The sequence below is a fragment of the Dipodomys spectabilis genome, unplaced genomic scaffold (assembly GCF_019054845.1).
Source record: "Dipodomys spectabilis isolate Male_0828 unplaced genomic scaffold, ASM1905484v1 ptg000544l, whole genome shotgun sequence".
In the NCBI taxonomy this organism is placed as follows: domain Eukaryota; kingdom Metazoa; phylum Chordata; class Mammalia; order Rodentia; family Heteromyidae; genus Dipodomys; species Dipodomys spectabilis.
Window position 1 is genome coordinate 1 of NW_024871221.1, and position 9,443 is coordinate 9,443.

A 9,443-nucleotide genomic window follows, 5' to 3' on the forward strand; every position below is an offset into this window, starting at 1 on the left:
CCTCCACAGCCCGCACCCTCCCCTCCTCACCCCTCCACCAGCCCGCGCCCCCCTCCTCACCCCTCCACAGCCTGCGCCCTCCCCTCCTCACCAATCCACAGCCTGCGCCCTCCCCTCCTCACCCCTCCACAGCCTGGTCACTCCCCTCCTCACCCCTCCACAGCCTGCGCCCCCCCCCTCCTCACCCCTCCACAGCCTGCGCCCTCCCCTCCTCACCCCTCCACAGCCCGTGCCCTCCCCTCCTCACCCCTCCACAGCATGCGCCCTCCCCTCCTCACCCCTCCACAGCCCGCGCCCTCACCCTCCTCACCCCCTCCACAGCCTGCGCCCTCCCCTCCTCACCCCTCCACAGCCTGCGCCCCCCCTCCTCACCCCTCCACAGCCTGCGCCCTCATCCTTACCCCTCCACAGCCCGCGCCCTCCCCTCCTCACCCCTCCACAGCATGCGCCTCCCCTCCTCACCCCTCCACAGCCCGCGCCCTCCCCTCCTCACCCCTCCACAGCCTGCGCCCTCCCCTCCTCCACCCCTCCACAGCCCGTGCCCTCCACCCTCCTCACCCCTCCACAGCCTGCACCCCTCCCCTCCTCATCCCTCCACTTCCCGCGCCCTCCTCTCCTCACCCCTCCACAGCCCGCGCCCTCCCCTCCTCACCCCTCCACAGCCCGCGCCCTCCCCTCCTCACCCCTCCACAGCCTGCGCCTCCCCTCCTCACCCCTCCACAGCCCGCGCCCTCCCCTCCTCACCCATCCACAGCCTGCGCCCTCCCCTCCTCACCCCTCCACAGCCTGCGCCTTCCCCTCCTCACCCCTCCACAGCCTGCGCCCTCCCTCCTCACCCCTCCACAGCCCGCGCCCTCCCCTCCTCACCCCTCCACAGCCTGCGCCCTCCCTCCTCACCCCTCCACAGCCTGCGCCCTCCCTCCTTGCCTTTCCACAGCGGTTGTCCCCCCTCCTCACCCCTCCACAGGGAGAAGCACCGAGGGGATCCACATGTTCACCCTCCGCACCATCACCTCCTGTGACAGAATCTTCTGGAAGACCCTCTTGGGCCACATTTTGCTGTCTGGAGGCACCAGTTGCTTCCTGGCTTGAAGCAAAGGCTGCAGAGGGAAGTGGTCCGGCTGGCTTGCAGCTACTTTCATGTGAAGGTGTGCACTCCCAGCCCGGGGGGGGGGGCTTCCTGCGGCCCTTCTACAGACTTTTCTAGAATATCTCAGACCTTCGGGAGCCCCAGTGCACAAAAGCTAGGCACAGCAGCTCACGCTTGTAATACCAACTATTCAGGACCCCCCCCCCCCCCGAACCTCTCTCTGCAGAGCTCTGGGTGGATCCGAACGTGGGCACAGCCCGATTCATTCTGCTGGTCTGTAAAGGAGGCCGCGCGTCCCGCCTGGGAGCCCTGTGCCGCGTGCCCGGCACAAGCACAAGCACCGCTGCCACACCAGTGCGCACGGTGGCCCAGAGCCACAGGGCCCTCCCGGCCCTGCTCCTGCCCTCCCTGCGCTTCCCCTCCTCCATGTCCCTCCCTCCCCCACCCCTCCCCTCCTCCCTGCAACCCCTCCCTCCTCCCTCACCCTCCTCATGGCACCCCTCCCTCCCCGTACCCATCCCCCCTCCTTGCACTCCTCCCTGCACCTCTCCCATCCCTCCTCCCCACATCCCTCCCTCCCTCATTTCTCCTCCCCGCACCCCCTCCTTCCCATTCCCTCCTCCCCGTCTCCCCTCACCCATCCTCCCTTCACCCATCCTCCCCTCCCTGTAGGTGGCCACCTCCCCCTATGCCAAGAACAGTGCCTGGACCGGCGGCTCCATCTTGTGCTCGCTCTCGACGTTCAAGGACCTGTGGGTGACCAGGAAAGAGTATGAGGACATGGGTGCCTCCATCTTCAGCCGACGGAGCTTCTGAGCCAAGGCCCTGGGGCCACTGCCTGTGGCAGCCGTGGCCACTGGACCAGCTCCAGCAACGCCCCCCCTCCAGAGTACAATAAAAGAGATGAGCTCCGGCCGACGGGGCCCTTGGACAGCCTCCCGCACCTTCCCCGCATTCCCTGTGTTAGTGCAGGTCGTGGTTCTGGCCGGCCCTGGGCATCAGTCAGGACGGCTCAGCACTGCCGCATAACAAGCATCCCCGGCTGCCATCCTCACGCTGGAGCAGGTCTCAGCCTGCCGAGTCTCCTCTCCGGAAACTGAGGGCAGGGCAGACGCTGCCCACATGCAGTAGGTCTCTCCATTTGTTCCTGCCACTTGAAAAAGCTTGTTTGTTTGGCTCCCAGTTCTGGGACCCAGGAAGTCCAGAGCATGGTGCACCTGCCTGCGAGCTCCAGGCTGAGTTCAAGGTGCCAGGGCCGCAGGGGTGGGGGGAGGACTGCAGGGGTGGGGGAGGACTGCAGGGGCGGGGCCAGGACCGCAGGGGTGGGGCCAGGGCCGCAGGGGTGGGGCCAGGGCCGCAGGGGCGGGGTGAGGACCGCAGGGGCGGGGTGAGGGACCGCAGGGGTGGGGCCAGGGCCCGCAGGGGCGGGGTGAGGACCGCAGGGGCGGGGCCAGGGCCACAGGGGTGGGGCCAGGGCCGCAGGGGCGGGGTGAGGACCGCGAGGGGCGGGGCCAGGGCCGCAGGGGCGGGGTGAGGACCGCAGGGGCGGGGTGAGGACCGCAGGGGTGGGGCCAGGGCCGCAGGGGCGGGGTGAGGACCGCAGGGGTGGGGCCAGGGCCGCAGGGGCGGGGTGAGGGCCGCAGGGGTGGGGGGAGGACCGCAGGGCGGGGCCAGGGCCGCAGGGGCGGGGCAGGGCCGCAGGGGTGGGGCCAGGGCCGCAGGGGTGGGGTGAGGACCGCAGGGGCGGGGCCAGGGCCGCAGGGGTGGGGGTGAGGGCCACAGGGGTGGGGCCAGGGCCGCAGGGGTGGGGTGAGGACCGCAGGGGCGGGGCCAGGGCCGCAGGGGCGGGGCCAGGGCCGCAGGGGTGGGGTGAGGACCGCAGGGGCGGGGCCAGGGCCGCAGGGGCGGGGCCAGGGCCGCAGGGGTGGGGTGAGGACCGCAGGGGTGGGGCCAGGGCCGCAGGGGTGGGGGGAGGACCGCAGGGGCGGGGCCAGGGCCGCAGGGGCGGGGCCAGGGCCGCAGGGGCGGGGCCAGGGCCGCAGGGGCGGGGCCAGGGCCGCAGGGGCGGGGCCAGGACCTTGAGCCGCTTTGGTGCGGCGAGCTTGAGCTTCGCCAGCTCAGGCTCAGGATTCCCCTCTCCAAAGCCGCTGCCGGCAGCGGGAGGGCACCGCTTCCCGCGCCCCCCGGGCCCCCGCTTCCCGCGCCCCCCGGGCCCCCGCGTCCACCGCGCCCCCCGCACCCCCGCTCCCCGCGCCCCCGGGTCCCCCCGCGTCCACCCGCGCCCCCCGCACCCCCCAGGCCCTCCGCGCCCTCCGCGCCCCCCGTACCCCCCGGGCCCCCCGCGTCCACCGCGCCCCCGCACCCCCGCTCCCGCGCCCCCGCGCCCCCCCCCCCCGCGCCCCCCCGCCCCCCCCCCGCGCCCCCCGCACCCCCTGCACCCCCGGGGACCCCCCGCGCGCCCCCCCCCCGCCCCCCAGCGCCCCCCGCACCCCTCGGGCCCCCCCCGCGCCCCCCCCGCGCCCCCCCCCGCGCCTCCCGGGCCCCCCCGCGCCCCCCACGCCCCCCCCGCGTCCCCCCAACGCCCCCCTTGCGCCCCCCGCGCTCTCCCGCGCCCCCCCGCGTCCCCCACGCCCCCCCCCGCGCCCCCCGCGCCCCCCCCCCCCCACGCGCTCCCCCGCACCCCCTGCGGCCTCCGCGCCCTCCGCGCCCCCCCACGCCCCCCGCGCCCCCCCGCGCCCCCCCCGCCCCCCAGCGCCCCCCGCACCCCCCGGGCCCCCCCCGCGCCCCCCCCCGCGCCCCCCGCGCCTCCCGGGCCCCCCGCGCCCCCCACGCCCCCCCGCGTCCCCCCACGCCCCCTTGTGCCCCCGCGCCCCCCCCCCGCGCTCCCCCGCGCTCCCCCGCACCCCCCGCGGCCTCCGCGCCCCCCCGCGCCCCCCGCGCCCCCCCGCGCCCTCCGCGCCCCCTGCGCCGCCCGCGCCCCCCCGCACCCCCCGGGCCCCCCGTGTCCACCGCGCCCCCCGCACCCCCGCTCCCCGCGCCCCCCGGGCCCCCCCGCGTCCACCGCGCCCCCCCGCACCCCCGCTCCCCGCGCCCCCGCGCCCCCCCCCGCGCCCCCCGCACCCCCCGGGCCCCCCGCGCCCCCCCTGCCCCCCCCAGCGCCCCCCGCACTCCCCGGGCCCCCCCGCCCCCCCCCCCGCGCCCCCCGGGCCTCCCGGGGCCCCCGCGCCCCCCACGCCCCCCCCCGCGTCCCCCCACGCCCCCTTGCGCCCCCCGCGCCCCCCCCCCCCGCGCTCCCCCGCGCACCCCCCGCGCCCCCCCCCCGCGCTCCCCCGCGCCCCCCCGCGGCCTCCGCGCCCCCCGCGCCTCCCCCCCGCGCCCCCCCCGCGCCCTCCGCGCCCCCCCCCCCGCGCCCCCGCGCCCCCCGCGCCCCCCCGCGCCCCCGCGCCCCCCCGCGCCCCCCCGCGCCCCCCCGCGCCCCCCGCGCCCCCCCGCGCCCCCCGCGCCCCCCGCGCCCCCCGCGCCCCCCCGCGCCCCCCCCGCGCCCCCCCGCGCCCCCCCGCGCCCCCCCGCGCCCGGGAGGCCCGGCTGCATTCCGCCGCTTACGCTCAGCCCGGGGAGGCCAGCCCTGCCTCCTGCCTCAGATCTCGGATGCTCGCGGTGAGCACTGTGCGAGGAGCCCCGTGTGGCCTCCATGTTGCCAGGCGCAGGCTCGGGGCTGCCAGGGGGCCCTTGACTGCCCGGACTCAAGCCCTGATTACAGCTGAAGCGCAGGAGAGGAAGCAGGCACCGCGCAGGAAAGGCCCGAGGCCAGGTTGGAGGGGGGGGGGGGGGCGCAGAGCCAGGACAGACCCGCCTACAGAGGGCAGCTGACACACTTGAGAATACTGGCAGGAAAGACGTCCCCTCGATGGCTGTTGGGAAGGGGAGAGCAGGAGGGTGGGGGCAGTTTGAGGCTTGTCTGGGCAAAAACCTAGGGCCACCTCATCTCCACAGACAGGCCAGGTGCAGTGGTCTGTGGCTGCCCAGCTGGGGGGTGGGGCTGTAGGCAGACGGATTCCAGTCCAGAAAAATCAAGCAAAACAGGACTGGGAGCACCTGCCTACAAACTTGAGGGAAAGGAGAGAAGGAAGGAGGGAGGGAGGGAGGGGGGAAGGAAGAGAGGGAGGAAGGGAGGAAGGAGGAAGGAAGGAAGGAAGAGAGGGAGGAAGGAGGAAGGGAGGAAGGAGGAAGGAAGGAAGGGAAGGAGGGAGGAAGGGAAACTTGAGGACACGCAGTGCAGTTTGAATTTCGGGTCTCAGGGTGGCGTGCACCTTCGCGTGCCCCGCGGAGCCGCGGCCCGTGCCCCTGTGTGGGGGCAGAGTTGAGGTGACAGGAGGAGGCCCGGAGCATTGCCCGGCCACCGGGTGCAGTAGTGACAAGACTCCTAAAACATCACTCAGATGGTGTGCCAGAGAAGCAGCGCACAGCCCGAGAGAGAAAGAAGCAGCCCGGGCAAAGCGCTGCGGGCCAAAATCACAGCCGGGCACGGGCGGCTCCTGCGTGTGCATGCGCTCAGCTACTCAGGAGGCAGAGAGCTGAGGATCGTGGTTCAAATCAGCCTGGGCAGGAAATGGGCGAGGGTGGGGGGCATCAGAAAAGGCCAGAAAGAGGCAAAGGGAAGCAGAGTTAAAGACAAGAGTACGCAGGTTGTGCTGAGGAGCTGTGGCTGTAATAAGGGGAATCCTGGCTGCGGTCCTCTGGGGCCTCTTGCGGGGCTCTTCTTACAGACAAGCCTCTGAGCTCCGTCCCCGCCCCCCCCTCCAGCTCCCTTCCCCTCTGCGCTGACCTTGGGGATTCCATTTTCTTTTTTTCTTTGGTTGGTCATGGGTCTTGAACTCTGGGCCTGAGCACTGTCCCTGAGCTCTCCAGCTCAAGGCAAGCACTCTACCACTTGAGCCACAGCGCCACTTCTGGTTTTCTGGAGGATAATTGGAGATAAGAGTCTCACGGACTTTCCCACCCTGGCTGGCTTTGAACCACCGTCCTCAGATCTCAGCCTCCTGATTAGCTAGGATGACAGGCGTGAGCCACCAGCGCCCAGCTGGGGACTCCATTTTCTTTTTTTCTTTGGTTAGTCGTGGGTCTTGAACTCTGGACCTGGGCGCTGTCCCTCAGCTCGTCAGCTAGCACTCTACCACTTGAGCCACTGCGCCACTTCCGGCATTTTCTGCTCAGGTGGTGCTGAGGAATCAAACCCAGGGCCTCATGAATGCAAGGCAGCGCTCTACCACTGAGCCACCTTCCCAGCCCTGGGGAGGACATTCCTTCACAGACACAGTGGGTATAGGGCAAAGTGTCTTGTCCCATGGAGAAGGAACGCTAGTACGCTGTGCCGTTACTTGGATTCCCTTTTAATGTGTGTGTGTACTTTCAGTGGCATGAGGTTTGAACTCAGGGTCTGGCACTGCTGGGCTGTGTCCCTGGGCCTTTTGCTTTTTGTTTTTGGGTAGGGCTCATACTGTTGCCGGGGCTGGCCTCAGCTTGTGATCCTTCTGCCCCTGCCTCCTGCCTGAGTAGCTGGAATTACTGGTGTGCACCCCCACCTGCCCTGATGCTACAGTTTTAAGGAGGGGAACAGGAAAAGCTTCCGGAGGCTGCTGGGGAGGGGTGTGTGTGTGTCACGTGATGATGACGTCAGCTCGGATTTCAGTGGGAAAGCGCTGTTTTGGAACCCTGTAATTACGTTTCCAGAGGGATCTTTTAAACATGTGCCTTTGGGACAAGGACAATGCTGTGATCTTAGGCACATACTTAATTTCTGTCAAAGCCATCGCCAGCACAGTAATTTTTAACACAAAGCACGAGGCAGTGTTAAACTAAAAGGGTCCCGGGTTGGAAGACAGTTGAACATACTGAAAAGATGATTTTCAATTCCAAAATCAATTTGTGTCTGAAACTTCAATGAACTCAACAACTCCCCATTTCTGTGTTTCCGGAAAGAAGTGGGCAGCTGGTCGAGAGGACTTCCACTCAGACTGTGGCAGCTGAGCCTGCGCAGCCTTCAGGAGGAAAACAGATCCCTCAAAAATTAGAATACTTGCTTCTAATCTCAGCTACCTGGGAGGCCGAAGGTTTAAGGCCCCCAGGATGGGGGAAAAAAAGACACCCCCCATCTCAGAAACAAGCCAGGCGTGGTAGCTTGTACTTGTAATTCCAGCTATGTGGGAAACAGGCAGAGGAAGGCAGATGGTAGCTCAGATAAAAGTAAGAACCTATGTGGAAAAACTCAGAGGAGGGCTGGGGGTGGGGCTCTGGAGGTCGCACCCTTGCCTAGAAAGCACATAGCCCTGAGGCCCTCACGGGCTGGGCCGCAAGCTGGACTCTGGCCAGCGGGCCCAGAGACCAGAAGACAGACAGGACACAATTATCCTTCTGGTGCTCAGAGACAGGGTAGAAAGTTCTAGACTCTCAGTCCTTGGCCCTGGCCTTGCCAAAGTCTGGCCCGGTCAGGGGCTGCTCAGCAGCAGGTGTCTGGACCACTGGGCCAGCCTGTTTCTGTCCTTGTGGCTCCAGCCTTAGCAAGTCGGGTCCCCTGGGGGGCCTCCCGCAGTGCCAGGAGCCTTAGGACACTGCAAAGGGGGTGACCAGGGCTCAGTTTCCCCTGGTGAATCCCGACTGCTCACTCCTGATGACCCCCCTATTCGTCCAGCCCCGCCCACATCGCTAGCCAGTGGCAGATGGGCGGGGAAGCAGGGCTGGGGGAGGGGGACCCATGCCAGGGGAGGGTGTCCCACGGGGGGGGGCGGGGGTCCCATGTGGGGGGGAGAGGATCCCACACGGGGGGTCGAGGAAGGGAGTTTCCACGCCGCAGGGGGGGGGTCCCACGCTGGGGGGTGGGGCTGACTGCTCACCCTCCACCCTAGTCTTGTCATGGATTTCCCAGAATCCTCCCTGACGGTGGCTGGTGAGCTGGTGTCACTGCAGATGGGGCTCGGCCGGCCTACCGCGGGGTCCCTGCCTGGGCGCCTGCGTGCCGCCCCCGTCCCGTCTCCAGGGCGCTGGCAGTCTGGAGCCGGGACAGGACCCTGGCTTCCGTTTGGCAGCCGTGGCTGCTCTGCAGACCTCTGGGGTCCAGCCCCTGGCAGCCTGGCATCAGCTCCCACAGCCCTGCAGGACGCGGTCGCCAGCAGCGCCTTCCTGCTTGTTCACGCCGCCTGGTCCCGCTCTCCACACGGCCCCAGTGACATGAGGCTTAGCTCCATCATTTCCCCCGGCTCCCCACAGACCTCTCCCCCAAGAAGAGGCTCAGGCCTCACCCACGTGTGGGCCAGGCCCCCGGCACGGCCCTGCACACTCAGAGTGTCAGATCTGGGTCTAATGAACGCGAGGCGCCCCAAGTCACTGCCGCCTCAGTCCATCCCAACGAACCCAGCGGCCTGCGTGTAAATCCTCGAGGTAAATCCCGCCGGGAGCCCGGTCAGCTCAGCCTCCAAGGAGAAGCCCCAGAAACCAAACCACCGCCAGCGGAGAGCCCCAGCAGCAATGGCCGACCAGGGCCGGGAGAGGAGAGGGAGCCAAGGCCCAGAAAACGTGAGCAGCTGCGGGGCGGAGGCGCAGAGGGGCTGGGCCTCCTGTCCACGCCCAACGTGCGAGCTTTGGCTGATTGGACGTTGGCAAGGTGCAGCAGGCAGGGCTGGGAAGTCCTTCCTCTCGCCCGCCCCCCGCTGCCCTGCATCACGCCGGGGGATGTAGACAGCACGCAGGACCCCCACGGACTCCGTCAGCCCTGCGCCGGTCACCTGCCCCCACCAGACAAGGCTGACCGCGGCCGAACCACCCAGCTGTGCCCGGCCCTGGCCAGGGCCTCGGCAGCTGGTAGGTGACTTATTTTGAGCCTCAAGTTTGTGGGGCTGGTAACCCCACCGAGCCCAAACCTCCCCGAGGCCTCCCAGCCGCAGCTTCTGTTTTCCAAAGCTGACTGCGGCAGAGGTTTGGTGCCGGGGCAGGCCGGAGAGAGCGGGCAGCCGTTTGGTCTTTCGTTTGAGGGTTTGGGGGACAAGTGGGCAGGGGACTGGGCAGTCTGGAGAATCACATTTCCATGGTGGTGAGGACTGTGGCCAGTTCTTGGCTTTGGAAACCATCAATGAATCTGAATGAAAGGATGTGTGTGTGTGCATGCCTAGGCCTGGTGCGGGCTCCGCTGTGGAAATCAAGAGGACGCACGTGTTCCAAACTCCAGGTGCACACTGGAGCGTTTGTGTGTCATGTGCTACTTGTTCTCCAGGGACCCCGGGTCCCGAGCTCCCGTGCACAGCAGCAGAGGCTCCGTCTGGAGCCCCGCAGAGACCCAGGGTCTGGACCCCCGGTCTGGTGT